The sequence below is a fragment of the Morone saxatilis genome, unplaced genomic scaffold (genome assembly GCF_004916995.1).
Source record: "Morone saxatilis isolate NCDOM2014 unplaced genomic scaffold, NCSU_SB_2.0 Contig14, whole genome shotgun sequence".
Taxonomy (NCBI): domain Eukaryota; kingdom Metazoa; phylum Chordata; class Actinopteri; family Moronidae; genus Morone; species Morone saxatilis.
The window spans coordinates 12,689,066-12,708,724 of record NW_023339696.1 but is presented as its reverse complement, the minus strand read 5'-3'; the positions used below and the strand labels follow the sequence as shown (position 1 = coordinate 12,708,724).

Genomic DNA, 19,659 nt, shown 5'->3' with positions numbered 1-19,659 from the left:
TGCCCCATCGCCATGGAGATGAGTCAACAGCAGGTCGGGGGGGGGGAGCAGAGAGGGCCGGGGGTTGTGGGGCACAGAGTGACCTGCTGTAGTTAACAATTCATCCCCGTATCCGGCTCCCAAATGATTGGGCAAACACAGAGTGCTGCAGAGTCAAAAGGGCCCCAAGGGGCTGAGAGAGGGGCATCACCCTGGGGTGACACGCTGACAGGCACACACTGGTTGGTAGAGGGTGGACCAGCTGAATGAAGGAGTAAGGGATAGGGGGCACCAGTAGGGAAGGAGGGGGGGGGGCTGATGGGATGTGGGAGAGGGGCTAAGTACATTCAGTGCTGCAGGCTACGGCACAGTTACAAAACAGCATTGATGGCTGTGGCTATGTAAAGCAGTGTAATTAAATGATTTGTTTTAAAATTTCATTTTGAGGACGAGAACAATCTCTTAAGTAAACCACAACAAATATCACCCAGTAAATTCTGTCTAAATTCTTCATGTTAAGCTAAATAATTAACAACATTTGGTTACCAGTTGTGCCAACAGTTAAAGTAGAGGGAGTTGCGTCAGTTTTACAAGCCTAAACCACAGTACACTATAAGTCTCTGGCATACATCTGCTTTGTTACAGATAGTAAGAACATTTAGCACATCTGGGCGAGCCACAGGAGCTGTAAAGCAAAACACTTCTGGACAAAAAAAAGCTTGGAGATGAGGACATAACATCACCTTATGACAGCTAAGCTTGCCCAATAGGGAGACGTGGTTAGGCACACGGACACAGACGAAGTTTACAGGAGAGAAATTTAACACTGAGACTATTTGCAGAGTCTTTAGTAACATATATACTCACCAGAAGATCCCTGGGAAGCAATTAAACGTTGACATCTCATTCCAAGAGTTTGGATTCCTTCACTGTGAAAAAAATCAAAGGAGGACAAACGTCACTTCACACACCAACCATACAGTATTACATTGCTATATCTGCTTAACTCTTTACTCTCCATTTGTTCAGCTGGGTTCATTTAGGTGAAACAGTGTATGTAATATGAGGTACAAATGGAAAATTGTTCAAAGCCTCAACCCACACAACCAGGTTCCAAAACACTGACCACTTTACTGTTGAGCAGAGCGCCGCTTGACAATAACGGGCCAGAGACAGAAATAACAGCCGAGTGACGGATGGATCTCATCAATGTCACATCATACAGAAGAAGAACCACAAGGCTTCAATACTGTACTTATATTAGGCCAGACTTTACGTAGTGCATCTCAGTCAGCAGAAGCTGTCACATGTAACTTTATGCACTGTCACGGCTTGGTCTGCTCCCCAGACTGGCAAACCAAATCCCATTATCCAATTGGCCATCTTACTTTGAAGGGTTGAAATGCCACCATTACAACAGACCTTTCACTGGGCAGCTGTGCAAGGAGGGTGTGTTAGCAGAGTGGACCTGTTACTGGTTCTCCACCGCTACTCACGTCAGATCGCAGTGTTTTTATAAACACTGCTGAAGCATGTCCTTCCTTTAGTGGGAATTAGGATCCTTCTCTATAATAATCCACCCAACAAATCTTATAAATGAAAAACAGGACTGCATCATTTATAGTGTCTGTCAGAAAGAAAAGAGGAGAGAAAGGAACAAAAACAAGGGGAAAAAAGTAAGACGATGATAAAAATAGCAGATGTTAAGAGTCACTTCTCGAAAGGTGTGTCATTCGGGGAGTTTGGGACGAACTTCTGGCTGCAGCTGAGCTCTAAATTTAGCATATTTACTAAAATAAAAAGTGAGTTCAGTCACTGGCACTGGAACTTTCTCCTCCCCATTCATGACCTCAGTGGTGCAGCCGGCGTCACTCATGACGAAATACAAACCATATAAAACAACAAAAAAAGACCTCCTCAAATACTCTGAGTACATAAGGAAACAACCGCAATTTAATGTTCCCTGTAAATGATCCTATTATGGCAATCCGAGTCCAAATCAACAGAAAAATATGGTTTTGCACATTCTAAATTTAGAACAGAGTTTCGACACAAGTTACCTTTTACATAACAACTTTAAACAGAACGCAGTCTCTAGTTTGATAGAAAAAAAACTCATTTGAATTTAATTAAAGCCTTTTACTTAAGTTTCTATGCCTCTGTGTACATAAAGTGAATAAAGGATGTATGACACATGCAGAAAGCTACTGTGTTTGTTTACTGTATCCCTACATGCCGGAGATGAGCCTGTGTGTGGCAGGCTGGGGAGGATGCCCCTGGGCCAGGCTGAGGAGTAAGTGAAGCAGAAGTCCCATCTAAGCTCTAAAGCATGCTAGTATCAGGCCTGTAACTAAAACACAAGCATAAACACAGGCGATGTTAGGGATTACACCCTGCAATACCGCCGCAGGAAAACCACAGACAGCACAGGTGTAACCATCGCCACGGACACATTCTTCCCCATCTCCGTTCTGCCAGTGGAGGTCTGACTGACAGCTCATCATGTGTCCTTGTTGGCTGTGTGAAACTTGTGTAAACATCTGCGGGAATTTGTATGTCTGAATGTGTGTGTGTGTGTGTGTGTGTGTGTGCGTGTGTGTGTGTGCGGAGCGAGAGCCACAGGTGAGCAGGACACACACACACAAAAGGATTACAATGGCCTAATGTCATGTCGGAAAAAGCCCAAAGGCACAATACCACACATTCTTTCATGGAACATATTTCCTTCGAGAAATTGCTTCTTTATTTATCATATTTTATAGTATTTGTCTGCCTTGGGAGTTGAATTTGATCTGGATAATGTCTACCAATTTCAATAAATCTAAGAGCTGGACAGTAAATGTTAAACGCTGTTTACACTGATGGGATGTTTTTTTTTAAAGCATTGTGTTTTCTAGAAAGCAAAAAGAATACGATTTATTGAGAGCAGCAGGGCTGAAGGGAGAGGAAAGCAGTTCCTCAGTAAACAGCACCCTCTAGAGCAACACCCCACATTTAATCCTGCACCTCACTCTCATTGCTGCTCTTCATAAACAGTAGAAAATTATAGTCAAAAGGCAGATTCATCAGTAACAATTACTACATTGCTACAAAAATCCTAACAATTATTTTAATTATTAAAATGAGAAAATCAGCTAACGGGCTTATAGTTATTGTTTTTGTCTTGTTCTTCTGAGCCACATACGTATGATTACAGAGGTGAGGTTGAACCACTCATTTTCCCAGTGTGATTTGATAATGAGGCAGGCCGTTATTAAGATGTTTGCTTTAATCGTGTTCAGGGTTATTAGGGGCGGTTTACAGTACACAGGAGAGATTAAGGTAGGCCACGCATGACGGAAAGAGCTGAAGAGGCCAACGATAAGCCAGCTACCCACAACTGTGAAGCGGGCTGAGAAATATGAGCGCACAGTAGGACATGAAACCCAGCAAGATCTCTCTCTCTCTCTCTCTCTCTCTCTCTCTGCCTCAAATCATGTTACACAACCACAAAGGAATGCCTCATATATCGGAGACAGATTTAAAACAAGTGGAAAAGAAAAGAGCAGTAAAAAGAGGATTGCAGAGGCATCCATTGAAGCAGTAGGCGTTGTTTGGTTCCTTTATGTTTGCATAAAAGGACAACATGGCAGGGAGGCTTGGCAGTACTGTAAAGGCACACTGCAGTGACACACAAGTCCAGACACATATGCACCCAACTACTTCACACATGCTTACATAAACTAAATCAGCCTGAGACACGCGGCTGTGTGCACCAACCAGGGAGCACTACATGTTTCCTCTATATTTTTCCATGCCATTAATAAAAATAGACATTGTACTGTTTCAGTACATTTTGTTGGAATTTGGGGAGCACTTTAAGATCCATCATTTTATGAGCATTTTCCACTTTCCCACAGAATTCCCACCAATTTTCCATGCATTTGACCCACACACATTAAAGTAGCACTTAATTAGGATGGCACAAGGAGCCTGAAATGGGGCACTCATATACTCCTCAAACATGACATATGGACTTGGTTTACGTCAACACTATCCGTGTCTTTGTTGCTGTATTTCATTCAGGCGCACGACAAATAAACCACCAAATCCAAGATTAAAATGAATATTTCACACATCCTTTTCGATTGCATGGTCTGACTGCATTAGTAAAAGGTGTGTGTGTTTGTCAAGTTAGCAGAAGGTCAGAGTAGTGAAGTATTAGAGCACTGTTTGCTCTCTTCCATGTACTCTTGGGGACCAGCCTGTTTGAGAGTTTGAACAGTGACGTGTGAAACCTGTAAAAAACAGGACATAGCGCCACTCTGTTTGCTTAAGAACACCCAAAGAATGGACTGCCATTACAAAACAAATCCCTCAGCCTGCATTCCTCCTGTCCATCAAACCCTACCTGTTGAACAAGATGTGACACAGAGCGGAAAAGGTAGTTACAAGAAGATCTACTTTATTGTGGGATGACTTGCAATTTTTTCCAGGGCTGCCAGCTCTCTGACCTTCATATCTGACCCAAAGAAAGAGGCATGCATCCACAAGTTTGCATGAGCAAAAATTCTCTCTTTCCCTCCCCCTCACACATGCACATTCATACAGAGACACATACTTATGTACTACTTATGTAAACAGAGGAAACTTCTTGGATGGGCATCTGATTCCACCGGGTGGGCCCATAAATAATGGAAATATCGTAATTAGTTCAAATATTTCATTTTAATTATGTTGTTGGATGGAATCGGGGATGAACTGATGACGATTTACTTTTGCATCATGATTTAGTCGATAAAACAACTTAGAATTTATTGCACTTTTGTGCTTAAGACTGTCATAATGCTGCAACATTGCAAATCATATCTTGACAGCATCACATAAGAAACACCCTACACTGAAGAAGTCATCACTAATAACAAAACCAATCTTTTCAAGAACTGCAAGTCACCAGTCTAATTATTTCCTTTTTACTTGAAAATTAATTTGGGGAGGTTGAAGAGTGAGTAATAGGCACATACACGGCATGCACAGACATCGCACTCCAATGCCCCCCCACCCAGTTACTGGCCTGCAAATACTGTAAGCAGGACCACAGTGTTTCCTCTGGACCTTCTTTAATAAATCCAAATCCATGCACCTCCATTGTGACATCTACTGTACAGAGCTGAAAGGATTTCTTGTTCGACAGAAAATGATTTAGCATCTATTTGGATAGTCGATTGTTTGTCATGTTTGTTTTTGTTAATTTCAGTTTGCTTGTACAATTTAAAATAATAACTGTTATAATCAGGCAGTGTCACCATAAGCTCAGGGAAATTGTAACTTTCATTATGTTCCAACAATTTCTAAGCTAATGGCTGATCAATTCATCGAAAAATCAATAGTACCATAATCAATAGTTTAGGGCAGAAACTAACAAAAATGTTCATTATTGTTGAAGATAATTAATCATTTGGTCTATATAATATATGAAAATTGTGAAAATGTGCATCACAAGACTCCAAGGGTTTTTAAAATGTCTATGACCAACAGCCATAAACCCGAATATATTTCATTTACTATAATGTAAGATAAGGAAAATCACATTTAGAAGCCAGACCCATAAAATGTTTGGCAGTTTTGTTTGTAAATTGAGTTGAAAGATTTATTAATTAAATAGCTGCCAACTTGATTATGAAAATAACTTTATACAAATACTATGTATGATTTATACTTTTGATGCACATTGTCATGACAGTTACAATGCTGCAGTGTGTCATGATAGATGATTTCCTTCATCAATTGCATCTAACATTCTGAAACACCAAAGGCAATAGACAGTTTAACAGGGTCTTTTTTTCTGCCTTCTGTCCAGCATCTGTTATATCAAACATTTTAATGATGTTTTCAGCAGAGATGCCCAACTTGCTCTTATGTAACATGTGATTCAGCCCATGAAAACAAACTGATGGGTCTGATAGTAAAACTGGGGTGACACTGGGTGGAAATCCATCAACTGGAACATATGAAAAGGGAGTGAGGCACCACAAGATTCCAGCTCCCTCCCCTCCCCTCCTCTCCCTGCCCTCATCCTCGTATTAGAGGAGCCATTGGGAGAACTGGATGTGATTTGTATGTGTGTTTTTGAAGAGGGGTGCTCATAAACAGCCATGAAAGGGGCCCCTCTATTCAGCCCGCCAGCAGAGATGCGCTTCACTGGGCCGGCCTTTTCTTTTCCCCTGTTCACAAAACCTTAAGCATAGAAAAAAAAAAGGATGATTCTCTCGATGTGAGCAGGCCCAAATGATGCCATTAGATTGGGTACCCGCTTTGGGTGAAAAAGGCTTCAGTAGCGTTTGAAGTGATTTAAAAGATGCAGGAGAGAGCTGCCTGCAAATCCTGTTTGGGAATAACACTGGAGGAGAATAGGAGGTAAAATGCCAAGCTAGTGATCATTCTATAGTATGCAAAAATGCTCTCAACTCCATGAGTGCCATGGATGTTAAAACAAAAGATGTGGGACATTCCTTTGTCACGTGATGAGGGTCAATGTGCTGCGGTAGTGCGTGGGGTCAGGAAGTTCACCAAACTTCCCACGCTGCCTTCCACCATAAGATCGCAGTAAAAGCCGGCAATGCTCTTTATTACTGGCAAAGGAATTTTGTTTCTAGAGGGACTGGTACCCACACAGGGATGAGCAATCAGAAAAATAAATATGTTGAACTTCCTCATCAGCATGACAAGGCTAATACAACAATTACACACCCAGGATGAAAGAATGACTGAGAAAAACATTCGTACAGAAAAGAAATGTTGTTTTTTACATGAATCTAAGAGAAAATATGTCAGTACCTAAACAACAGATATCTTATCTATGGATACTATAATGTAAAAAGACAAAGCTTGTGCACATTTCCATTCAAGCGGTAGGTAACAATTCAGTGAAGCAAGCAGGTGATAATTTAACAATGACACCGTGCCAACCAATGGCATTGCGCGGCGTATGTCATCATGGTGCCCGTTTGTCGACAGCAACCTAATAGGCATGAGAACCTGACGGTGTCAACAAAGGGACAGTGCCAAACAAAACCACTTGTTGCGAGTGAGAGAGCTCCTCAACAGGCTAGGTCCGGTTCCACTACACTCAGCCCTTATTTCCAGTTACATTTTGTCTCCTTGACATCTCAGCTGTCAGGAAGAACATTTCATGTTTGTTTTTCTTTCACAAGTTATGTGCTATTTTCAGCAGACGCCCACGCTTACACTCAGATGACCCATTTAGTGTTTGAATTCTTTGAACGATTAATTTGTCTATACTTATATAGTTTAGAATTTTTAATTAGTAGGTAGGATTATTGACATGAAATTACTTAATTAAGGTTTTATCTGTGCAGGTTCTCCACATTCCAAAACGCTTGGAAAAAAAAAGCAATCATGGGTTACGGTAAAATAACAGGAGGCACATGGGAAACATGTCTGGAAAAGGGACAATCAACACAAAAAGCTAACAAACTTGGTTGAAAAGTAAAACAAAAGAACAGGACAATTCGAATCTGTAACATCAATGATCAGAAATAATTTATTTACACCAGGTGCTAGCAGTGAGTTGGTTTGAAATGTTCAGTGACTTAAATGGGCTTCAAACTGATGGGCTTTCCCCCACTTGGCATATTTGTCAGCTGTCTGGCCTGCCAAACAATATCACCTCTGATTGCACATGACAGGGCAGTCAAATGCCCTAAATACCTTACGTATCAGTGCTTGTTAGTAACACAATTTGAGAAGGTTGAGATAAAGTATTGCTGTAGACAGTCACCTCTGGGATGTATAGACAGTAACTTTATCTGAATACACTGTTTTCTTCTCGACAGGCAGTTACTGTTACAGTATCTGCTCATTCTCAAGGTTTGTCTTGAAGAATGAATACAATAGTTACATAAATGAACTAACTTTTAAATTCTACATGTAATTAACCAACGCTGAGGGAAGCTTAAACATTGAGCAGAAATGCTGTGAGGGGAAATGCTAACATGACACTACTACATCCGCTCCTCAAATGCTTCAGGGTATAATGTTTACCACATACTAACAAAGTCAAAAATCTGTGTTTATGAGAAAGATATGATGATATTATCTTCTTCTGGCACATTAGACGGATTGCTATAGTCAAGCATACAGTGATTTTCCTGTAAATATTCCTGGAAAATGTATAGATTGAACTTCTACAAAGAATGTGGTTTTCACATTCTTAATGCTCATTTGTCACACCAGGTAGCAGGTTCTCAAAGATGAAAATATAATTGGGGTAGACCCTAGAGGCCATGATGTCAGTGGAAGTCTTTACCAGGAGGCTTGATATGGGTCCTGTGAGCTCCTGCTGATAAGATTGAGGAGCAGGTCATTAGGAGACCCTCAGCAAGCTACTTGTTGGCTAACAATGCTGCCTCAGTGCCAGCTATCTGGCCATCTCACCACAGACCACATGTGGGCTAGACGGACACAGATAATCAGGGCTGTCAGAATGGGACCAGCTCCTCTTGCAGAAACCATCCCCACCCTCTAAAACTATTTATACTGAACATACAGGATAGAAACTTGTGCATAAAGACATTTTATGATTTGTATTTAAAAGTAGGACGAATTAAATTTTGATGGTAGGTGGATAGTTCTGCAAGGACTCACTATGTGCTGCATTTAACAGTGTCAAACAAACATTTCCCACTTAAGTGACTTCTGTTAAGTGACCCTCCTTGCACAAGCATCGTCGCAGACTCTCTGTCGAACCGGTTGGTGGCGAAATCACTGTTCATTGTGATGCCAGTTGTCATAGATACACCCAGGTGTTGCTCACGAGCCAACGCAGTAGAATCAGAAAGCCAAGGCACTCACTAATCCTTCTCCATACCACAGTGTGTCAATAATCAGGAATGCAGTGCCTAAACTAAACCATTGTTCCTCTGCCAACAAAATCACAAATATAAGCACTGACACTGCCTCTGGGCACTGCAGTCCCTGGGACTGGAAAAGAAACGAACTAAAGAGAAACAACAAGAGTCTGAGATGGAAGAGGGGAGCTTTGATATCTCTCCAGACAGCTTAATACTGTCTAAATCATAAAGCTTTCTACCACCGTGCATGGGGGGATGTATAGTGTTGTACAATTGGGGATTGACTAAAGCAGTTGAGTAGTAGCTTTTTTATGGGACGAAGTTGGGGCTCCTGAGAAGACCAGCTGCTGTCAACAGTTAGAAGGCTTTGAACTTGCACTAAGCCCTGAGACAGCAAGAAATATCCTCTTCACTTCTTTGAACTCGGCCCCATTAGAGTTCAATTCAGAATATAAAATGCAATAGAAAAATAATCTCACAAGGATTTATACAGACGAACCTGACAATAGCGTCTGATCTTTGTGGACAAAAGCTATCAAACCAAACTAGCGGTTGCCCACTGTTTATCTGCCATGCAGTACATTTTTATTACTTTGCTCCGGAGTGTAGTGTGTGGCAAGTTGCCATTTTCAGAATGACTCTAAAAGTTATTTGTCTCCTGAGTCATTACTCTTTTATACGTCTTACTTTTAAGAGGTAGGAATGGTAGCTGACAATTTAAAGTGTCATCTTAACATAAAGCAGCAGCAGCTCAACCGTCTTACACAAACCCACAACTCATACTTTGAGATCCGACATGCAGACATGAGTAGTAGGTTGGTTGTAGTCCATCCTATCTAGGACAAAACAATAGCTTGCCTGTTGTCTCTCCTCTTCTCTGTGTTCTTTTCTCTCTGTGTGTGTTTTCAAATTCTGCGGTATGACAGAACAGAGAAGCGCAGAACTGGGCAAACGGATGCGGCCGGAGTGGTGAGACCATTGTGGAACGTCCCTTCACTGAAAAGGTCCTCCTGAGAGCTTTATTGTGTGGGGCGGCTAGCCACAGCAAGATCTTTTTCCCCTGAGATGCAAGGACTCACTGCAAGCCACAACAATAAGGATCTTTGTCAAGCAGCACTATTATCTTTGCACTACTGCATTACTGTAAATGACAGGAGAGGGTAGTGTGTCGAAGATCCCATTTAATGATCTCCAGGTATGTGCTTGTCATAAAACGAGAAACTAATTTAAACATCTGCAGAGTCTTTAGAGCATGTAAGCAATGAAGTGGAAGCTGCTTCTACGGAAAGTCATTTAACAGGTTTTAGCTCTGAAGAAATGTCCACAAAATCTGATCAGTTATCCTAAATATCATATCTAAAAACACTGTGGGATATGAAAGAAAATTCTCTGAAGACAAATGTAAACTTAAAACAGGGTTATTTGGATGCACAAGTTACTTTTGGACAGAATTTTGGTTGCCTTTCCGGTAGTTCAGAGACTTAAACTAATGTCTTTTCTGGTTTTCTTGTAGTCTTTAAAACAGGTTTCACAACAAAAAATAGTCTGCAACTGAATGCTTTGGATTTGTTTTCTGCGTTTGGTGTGTTTCAAGTGTCAGTCCGACTGCACACACAAGAAATTACCTCGAATACAGAGGCACACTTTTTCAGGGAGTCTTGGTGTGTACACATGAACATGATGGAATCGTTCTCATCTGCACATAAATTCAATTAATGGTGTAAATGCACCCAGAAGAGCTAGAAACACAGATAATCTTATTAAGTCAACAGGACAAAGGCAATCTGACTAACAGAGGCACTTGACCCTCTATTAGATTACAGCTCAACCTGAACTTGACCCCTCTGTCACCTGATTTAAGAGCCCGCATTTCAGACCGAGCTAGTTGGTTGAGGATTATCTGACCCCAGATTTGTAGAACTTGGCCCTCCTCACTTGGCAAGTGCTCACTTGTCCTAATGTCATGTGTCTAATTGCTCTTGATGCGTGGGATGTGAAGTCTGATATAAGGAACATTGTTGACTGTGTGCACGGGCTTGTGTGTGTGTGTAAGGGCTTGTGTGTGTGTGTATGTCATCAGGAGCCAAGTTAACACTTGCCTGCAGCAACACGCACACGCACACGCACACACACACACCAAACCACACACACACACACACACTCTTCACCCGTCACGCCCCCAACCGTATCCATTAGCCACTGTCAAACGGTAGCCCAGCCTCCGCAGCGGGCCTCACAAGCCCCCGACAACCCCAACCAGACACCACACCTGGAGGGCCAATGGCTAGTCGCCCGAGCTTGTGCTTCGTAAATACGCCTTCATTAACACACACAGACACACACCCACGCACACACACATACACACACACCTATACATACACACACACACACACACACACACCTATACATATCCTGCAGCCTCAGCTTCTACCTTGCCCCTCCCATTTGCTGTAAAATATGTCTCACTTTTCTATCTCCCCGACCGCAAATGCTTTAGTGCTATTTAATTTATTTCCTTTGTTATCATTTTCCTCACCAGCTGAGTGAAACAGCATACAAACTGCAGAGCCAGGTTGGCAGCTGCTTCCAGGCTGCTCCTGTGACTAGACAAACAACAGGCCAGTGCGTATTCCAGAGCAAACACAGTACGAAGAAACGGATTCTGAGAAGTTGAACGATACAATTCAACAAAGGAAAAGGAACTTTCTAATCCAGCTTCAGGTAGAGGAGATTATTAATCAACAAGCCTGATATTAAACGGCAATATCTTCCTCTTGCATCCTTCTTCATTTACGTTTACTTCAGCCAGGGCAACTTGAGAGTATACGGTTGAAAGAACACATAAGACCACTGAGCAAACATGTAACACCTGATGCATGTGTGTCCTTTACAAAAGCTCTCGCCATGACAAATCAGACACAAGGAAACTTCTGAAGATCCAAGCCTGCTGGTTTAAGGCTGCTCAGTACAAATATACACTTCAGTCAGAGTTAATCGAGGGAACAATGGAGGGCCACTGGAACGTGCTACCCCAACAGAAGCCATTGAGAAAGACAAGAATCACTGTGGTGTTTGCCCTTCTTTGTCATGTTACAAGGTTGTCTTGGGCCTGCGCTTGCTCTGCACCATGTCCTATTCAGAAAGAGCTTAGTGTGTAGCAGGTTACTCGGATAGGTGTGTGACAACTGAAACTCACAGGCTTAAGAGGCAAACTGTGCTAATGGAGAATCCTGAAAAACAGCATGTCACACCTTACAGGCCTTAAATTCGTAAACACTAAAAGGAGATTATCTCAACAGTATCAATGCAAGGACCTTAAACGTGAAAGACTTGTCCTGAAAATTACATTGCAATTGCAATTGCAGCATGCTGTTTACACAAAGCATGAATAGTAGTTAGTCATTCGAATAGCATGTCATGGCAGCAACAGACACCCTCTTTTTTGGAAATTTAATTACCATCTTTTAATGAATCTCTGGCTTCATGTCGTATGGCATGTAGTTTCACAATTTGTCAAGTGTGTCTTAAAAAGGGAACTCCACCATTTTTACACATCAAAGTCCGTTCTAAGTACTACTGCATTTGTGAAAAAGTTGTTGAACTGCCTCCGCTCGGTCGGGGCAAAATCTGTGGGTGTGGTTAGAAAGAAGTGAGCTCATTATACATCTGTAGGCCAGTCCTCATCTCTGCTTGAGACTATCAGCTCAGCATAGCACTAGCAACTTGCAAAACACAACCTCATCTCAACACAAACTGTTGACAGTTGAGTTGCATGTGGGTAATGTAGGTACCAGTTTTTGACAAGAAAGAATAACATGTGGAATAAAACACCATTTTGCCATGAAAAAATACCTCTTCTGCAGATCTTCCTCTTTAATACAGTGATTACAAAACACCTATGTCTAATAAATGTACTCTGTCTAAGAAATGTAGAGTAAGAAAATACAGGAGGCCTATACGTAGCACTAGGCTAAAACTTTGCCTTGTGCAATGCATGGCTTACTTCTGTTTCTATACCTCATATCTGTGCCTACAAATGACCTCATCAAACCCAGAATATACAGCAGAGGGGTCTGGGCAACATCAGGTCCCAAGCTAAACCACAGAGTCTCCCCGCTTCATTTACATACAAAAATATACAGGTCCACAGCCCACTCCCAAATACACATACACAAACCATTCACGGCATGCTAAACTCAATCTCACTCAGTGTGTCTGTGCACGAGTGTTATGTGCACATGTGTGTGTGTGTTTTTGTAAGTGGGAAGAAGAAAGGGCAAGGTTCCCAAAAAACATGTCATCTTCATTCAGTATAGTGAGTGAGTGTTTTAGGGGCATTTAGTGAGAAAGTACAATGGTTTTGTTGCCTATTAAGCATGGCTATATTTCCCTTTATGTGGGGGGGGGGAGGGTTGCAAACTGTAAAGCACAGCACAAGGGTAGACTCATAGAAATGTATTACTTCGCTTCTTTGCTGTTAGAGGAAAGTATGTGATTGCTGTGAGAAATATGCAGAGCTGTCTCCAGTGAGAGAACTTGGGGAAAGATCCAGCCTCAGGATATGTGTGTGTGTGTGCATGTGGTGTTGTTTGTGGTGGTGTGTGTGTGCTGTGTGTGTGTTGTGTGTACATGCAAAGGGCTCAGGCATGATCAAACAAAGCACATCCAGGTACAGTATGCCATCTGTATACCCCCCCACCAAAAATGTACTCTCCCCCACCCTCTCCATCTCCATGCAGAGTCTTTGCGGTATACGGAGTGTCAGAATGAAAGAGGCCTTGTCTAAGAGGCTAATCCTTGGGCGATTAGTCAACGCGTCTCGATTAAAAGCTGGCAACGCTGCCACGCCCCCATCCCTCATCCCCCCCCAGTGGAAATGGCAGCCCACAGGTGTCCGTACAATGTGTCTCATTAGAAAAAAATGGATGGAGGGAGGTGGGTCGTGGGTGACTTTAACATGAGACAGAGGAGAGGAACGAGGCAGGAGCAGGGCCTGAACAATCCCTCACACAGCAGCTGAAGGAATGCCAACACAGCAGCCCTGAAAGATTAGACTTTTTTTTTAGCTTTTTTTTTTAAATTCTATTTTGCATGTATACTGTCTCCCATGCTGGGGCCAGAGGAGCTTTGTCTTCCTTGAAAGTGTAAGAACCAGAAAAGTCAGTAAGGGAGAGAAAGACCGAGAGAAAAAAAGAAATGGCACATGTATTTTTGACAGATTATCCCTTCATCAGGCAGTGTTTTCTGTAAACAGCCATTTTGAATTGGAAGGATTGAGAGCAGAGACAGGTATTTCGCCTAATCAGCCTCATACACCCTTGCTTTCCATCGACATAAATACCTCATCTTAAGGGTATTCCCGTGCCAGAACATGCCACCAATGACTAAAATATTCTGTCTTTGAGGAACTGTACACAATAAGATACACATAAACTTTATATTTAAATGCTCAGAGGGAGTTTCAGCGCACAAATGGTCCCCAACTGACAAAGATACCGTATGTCTGTGTTGAAACAGATGACTAAGGCTAAGTCTGTGAGGTATTTTTATACTGTATTGTTTAAAATTCTTAATCACATAAGTGTGTATTACATAAGTGCATATTAAGGGAGTGATGTGTTTTAAAGGGGAGGCGAGAGATGTTACGGGAGCTAAAGGCCCTTTTTCTGACATGACAGAAATGTAGAGGAATAAAAAAAAAACAATAAATTCATGTAATAATTATTTTCCCCACCAAATTACTGATCCATTGACGTAATTACTGCGCAGCTACGTAACTATCAGTGGCTTAATTCCCTGATTGTCATTGTGAGTTTAAGCCATTTTTCTTAATCTGCTTGTAGTTAACCGGTGGCAGCTTGAGTATCAGGAAATGACCTTTGGCCCTGGGGACAGACTACTGTACTTCCCCAATCACATCCATCGTGTGCCTAACCTTGAATGAAAGCTCCGAGGGGGAGGGATGTGTCTTTGGAGACCGGACACAGAGAGGAATCACTTACCACTTTCCCCAAGAGACCCCAATGGAGTTATATAGAGGGGGGATTCAAATAACAATGGCAAGAGGGAGGGGCTGAATGTTTCCTGAGATCGCATGTTGTTCAGACAACCACAGCACTTGCCAACCAGCCAGCCAGGGCCGGCTGTATGCAGAGGTCCACAGGGTGAGAACACACATGGTTTGAGTTTGGCTCTGTGTAGGACCGGGAGGAAAGAAGGGGCCTGGTAACAGGAACCCTCCAATTCTCACTTCCTGCTTCTGCTGGAAATGTGATCTGAGTGCCCGTCGTGCCCATCAACACAGAGCACAGTGTTCACCCGGCAGCAGAGGGGATAGCATGTTCTTGCACAGGGCACCCCATCACACCAAATCAGCCTGTCAGCACCCTGAAACCCTAAAGGCTGGTGTTTCCCTAATGAGCTAGGGGGGAGCAAAGACAATCCCATTCAATCATGCTGCCAATCCTCCTGTGCCACAGCAGCAGGTTAGGTGACATTTCTTCATTTCCACAGGAAGCATTTTTCAAACAGAGGGGCTGATAATTATATGGCGTCTGTTTGAGATGAATGGGTGAGATTTAAGGAGTGTTTCATTCTCTTTTGTTGTTTGAAAAGAAGTATTTTGTCAACAACAACACCAGAAACAAACAATAGTGCCACATGGGGAGCAGTGACCTGGTTTTCAACTACAGTAGACAGATATCTACAGCTGATAATAAGTGTAGAAAGAGAAGATATACATGACTGACGCATTGGGGAGAGGCCATAATTATGGGCTTGTGCAACGGTCTTAATTACCTTTACTACCTGAAAGCCAAATTAGTGTCACTTAAACTGCTCCTAAAGGAAGGAACTCCAGTTGACCTTGCCGTCCCTCCTCGACAGAGGATGACTCAACTCAGAATACCTCAGGTTACATTTGGTCAGGTAAACACACCACACTAATAAAACCACTCAAAGGGGCCCATGTGTGTACCAATGACCTGAACGGAAATAAAAAACTGAGATGAAATAGATGGTCACAATATACTAGGGTCACTCTGGACAATTTTGAAGCAACTGAAGCGGCTTTTTTGGGCAGCAACAACAGTTGCGTGGAGCAAAGTGTGTGCTGCGTGTGTTGCCAAGGCCCAAGCTCCATTGTTTATTCTCTGCTGTGTCTGGGTCAGCGGGGCTCTTGACTGAATTCTTGCCCCAGCATGCAGAAAGTTTTAACAGTGTTGTTGCAGGAGGAGGAATGATTACATTATAAAAATACACCACACCATATGTCCTAGCGAGAGCCCAAACCACACGATGACATACAGTAGAATCCAGCAGGCCTTTAACCCTGCTTCTGCACCTCACAAGCTGACACAGCCTCGCCGCGGCTTTGGGCGATGTACTCACCTGAAGTTATTTTCAGAAAGAAAAAAAAAAAACTGGATGGAGTGACTTCCAAGACAGCAACTGCAAATTCAGCAAAGTCCCCAGTTGATGGAAAAATGAGACCGAAAGAAATCCTAAGGGAGATTTTGTGTCTTTGTTTAACTAAAAGTCTGGTTTTCAATCGTCCTCTGTCGTGACCCCAGAACTGGCAAGTTTAAAGTCTGACCAAACACATTAGCAGCCGATTTTAATGATGTCCACACTCCTTCCACTTCTCCTTCCTTTTCTTGAAGATGTGCCAGTCAGTGCAATTAGCTGGTGTAGTGTGTTTGGTTAGGGTGAAAACATGCTCCTGGACCTTGATGACACTATTCAGCCACAGAGTGAGGCACTGTGGGAAAGGTACCGGCAGAGAAGAGTAAATGCTAATGTGGCTTTGGCAGCAGGGGTCATTAGTGTTACTTCACACATACACAAACACGGCACAACCAACTTAGAGATGGCTACACAGCTTTTGCATACAAAGTTGCCCCTTCTGTGTGAACCTTCCCACACAAGTTCAACCTGGTTGGGAGCCAGTCGGTTACCTCGATCAGTACCTCGCCCTCTTTCTTCCCGTCTCCATTTCACTCTCTCTGTACTCTCCTTGTGTCTCATAACAAGACGGAGCATGCTCACTGTAAACCTCTTGGGGGGTGAAAGGGATTGGGAGATTAAATTTATTTAGAATTCCTTCCCCTTAATGTGGCAATTACCCCCCCACCTCCCCCTCCCTCTCGCTCAACTCTTCTCTCCTCTCCCAGCAGCACAGCACGGAGTCTGTTCCAAAGCACATTTCGTTCATGTTTTGTACACAGAAAGCGTTTCTTTCACCCCCGGCCCGAATCTCAAACATCACAAAATAAATGGCCTGCCACTCATTCAATTTAAGGTGGATTAGATGTACTTGTACAGCTGTAAAAGTGGGTGCCGATTATGAGTTTTCTTGGTTTGAAGAGGATAAGAAAAGATCCGACCAAAATCATCGCTAGTTATCGCTTTGTATGCTTGTATGATAGTGAAAGCAAACACACAGAGCTACTTACTTTGGCAGAAATGGCTTCAAGGTTCACAGAAAGAATGAGAGAAGATGTCATTCTGAATGTAATGTAATGAAACCTAATTTTATTGCAAATGGATTTTCTTCACTGCAGAGCAAAACGCCTTTTATAATTACATGTACAGAGGCATATTTATTTCTTAAACTTGAAGTAGCCTATTGGAAACGCATGGCTTCAACTAGTTAAACTAGTCTTGCAAAATAAACTGGTCCTCAATAAGACAAAAGTAGATGGCTAAAAGCTTTAAAACCATAATTCTATGGTTGTTGATCACATTATTTGGCTACGTCATAAGCCAGGTCATTTGCGTCTAATCTTAGTAAGCAGATCAGAAACTGTGTATGTGTGAGTTTGCTGTGCGTGATGCAGCTGTGCCCCTTTTTTTTTTTTTTTCTTTTTTAAAAAGGTCAAGAATGCTAAGGTCAGCAATTATACAGTTACAAAAGTGTCTGATTGTGACGTCTGCAATCCCTGATCTAAACCAATTGTGTAACAAAAAAACAGCCGGGGATATGAGATTTCATGACTCAATTTTTGTGCCACTTTTCAATGCTCTGTGTCTAACCTCTCATGGGTGACACAGACTCTCCTTTCGTAAATGAATCCCACCAAAAGGCTCCATTTCCCTCTTTTCTTTGGTTGGAGGGCCAGCGCAACCCCCCTTTTCACTGCATTTTCACACATTCAATGCATCCAAAATGGTCTCGTTTTCTATCAACTAAGCTTCTTAATTGACGGTTCTATACAGGGAGGGATTAGCTGATAAGAGGGGGTAAAGAAAGAGAGGGAACGCAAAACAAAAAGAGGAAGTAAACGGTCAGTTGGGGGGTGGCAGGACACCAAAGGATTACCCCTGTCATCTGCTCTGTGATAAAAATACATCTTCAGATGTGTCGGGAGAAGGAGGAAAGACTTTGTGAGGCATCCAAGAAAAATGTGTGCTATCAGGCACTTCGGAGGCACCCTCTCTCCAGGAGAGAACAGAGGAAGGCCCCTGCAGTGAGGATTCAGTATTTCCTCCACCAGTAGCTACAGTTAAGACACTCCGAGGACCTGAAACTCTTTCCATAGGCCTGTCATCGATGTTCTCTCACAACACTTGGCCCACAGCTCTCCTGTTCTCTGTTTCTTTATGTTACTTTACACAGCTACCCAGGGCCCATTCGCACACTAAATATTTTGTCGTCACGTCATGCCGTAATGTTCTAATCTGTTCTTTCCATTGTTTGCTGAGTTGCCAGTATGCTCTATGATTTTCAGTACAAACAAGGAAAGTAGGGTTGTAAAAGAAGGTTTCGTGCTGTTGTGAGATCTCCAAACTCTTTAGAGCAAAGCTGTAGAATGACTAAGTACAACAGGGACTGATATACTGCATAACCTGTGAATACACACACACACACACACACACACAGTCACAGAGTGCCAGCTGTGCCACTGACGTAGGTGGAATCCGAGTATCAAGCCAACACAGGCCTTTATAATCGTGCTAGATTTATAGGTGTGGTGCCTTGTGTTCTATATCTAATTACAGATTTTTACAATGATAGCATGTTAAGTGAAATGTAATACAAGAGCGTTAGAACCATTGCCTTGACCTAGACACAGCAGCCCATGAAGCCCTACCTTTTAATTTCACAATATAGGGTTTCAGAGAAAAGGGCTGATATGCTTCCTCCTCAAGGGTGCAGAGGTAATGTCACTGGCAAAAAAGCAGACAGGAACGTTTTTTTTTTTTCAGTGTGTCATTCCCTCAATCTGCCTCTCATTTTCAGGCTTATCACTCCATTCTATCTAATCTCACTCTCTCCTCTCCTTTCCTCTCTTTCTCTGCCCTTTTCTCTCCAAAAGGTGCGCATTTCTTTTATCTCATATTTAACAAACAACGGTGCCATTAGGCGGCATGCCTTCTAACAATATTTAATTGAGCTAAAACAAGTAGAAATGGCCAACCCCGACTCCAGGGAAATTCCAGTTGGGGATGACAGGGGCTGTGGGGTAGTAGGAGGCGTTTGGTAGGGGTAAAACAGTGCAGGAGGGAGGGGTGGATGAAAGTCGAGCTCCATCCTTTTTTTTTTTTGATGGATTGGTACAGACACGGGGAAACTTTACACGCTGTTTATTTGACCATGCTTTCCGTATGCAAGTATCATATTAAAAACCACAAGTGTCGGGAGAGGAGTCAGAAGAAAGGGCTCTTTCCTTCCCTCAACAATGCCCGAGCTGTTCAGGCTGATTCATGCAGCACAAAGGCCTCAGCGAGGGGAGAGAAATGTGTCACTCACTCTCTACTGTCACCGATGATCTGCAACGACACATCCAAGCCGTCGTGTACACAAACACACATAAGCACGTGGACATAT

At 42.6% G+C, this 19,659-nt stretch overlaps 1 long non-coding RNA gene across 1 annotated transcript in view; it reads right to left on the bottom strand.

The window, feature by feature from the left end:
* Positions 1-19,659, bottom strand: part of LOC118323643 — a 51,390-nt gene that overhangs the window by 16,570 nt on the left and 15,161 nt on the right. Inside the window, exon 2 of the long non-coding RNA XR_004796502.1 lies at positions 847-908. This is a non-coding gene — a long non-coding RNA (uncharacterized LOC118323643). The remainder of the gene's footprint in view (positions 1-846; positions 909-19,659) is intronic.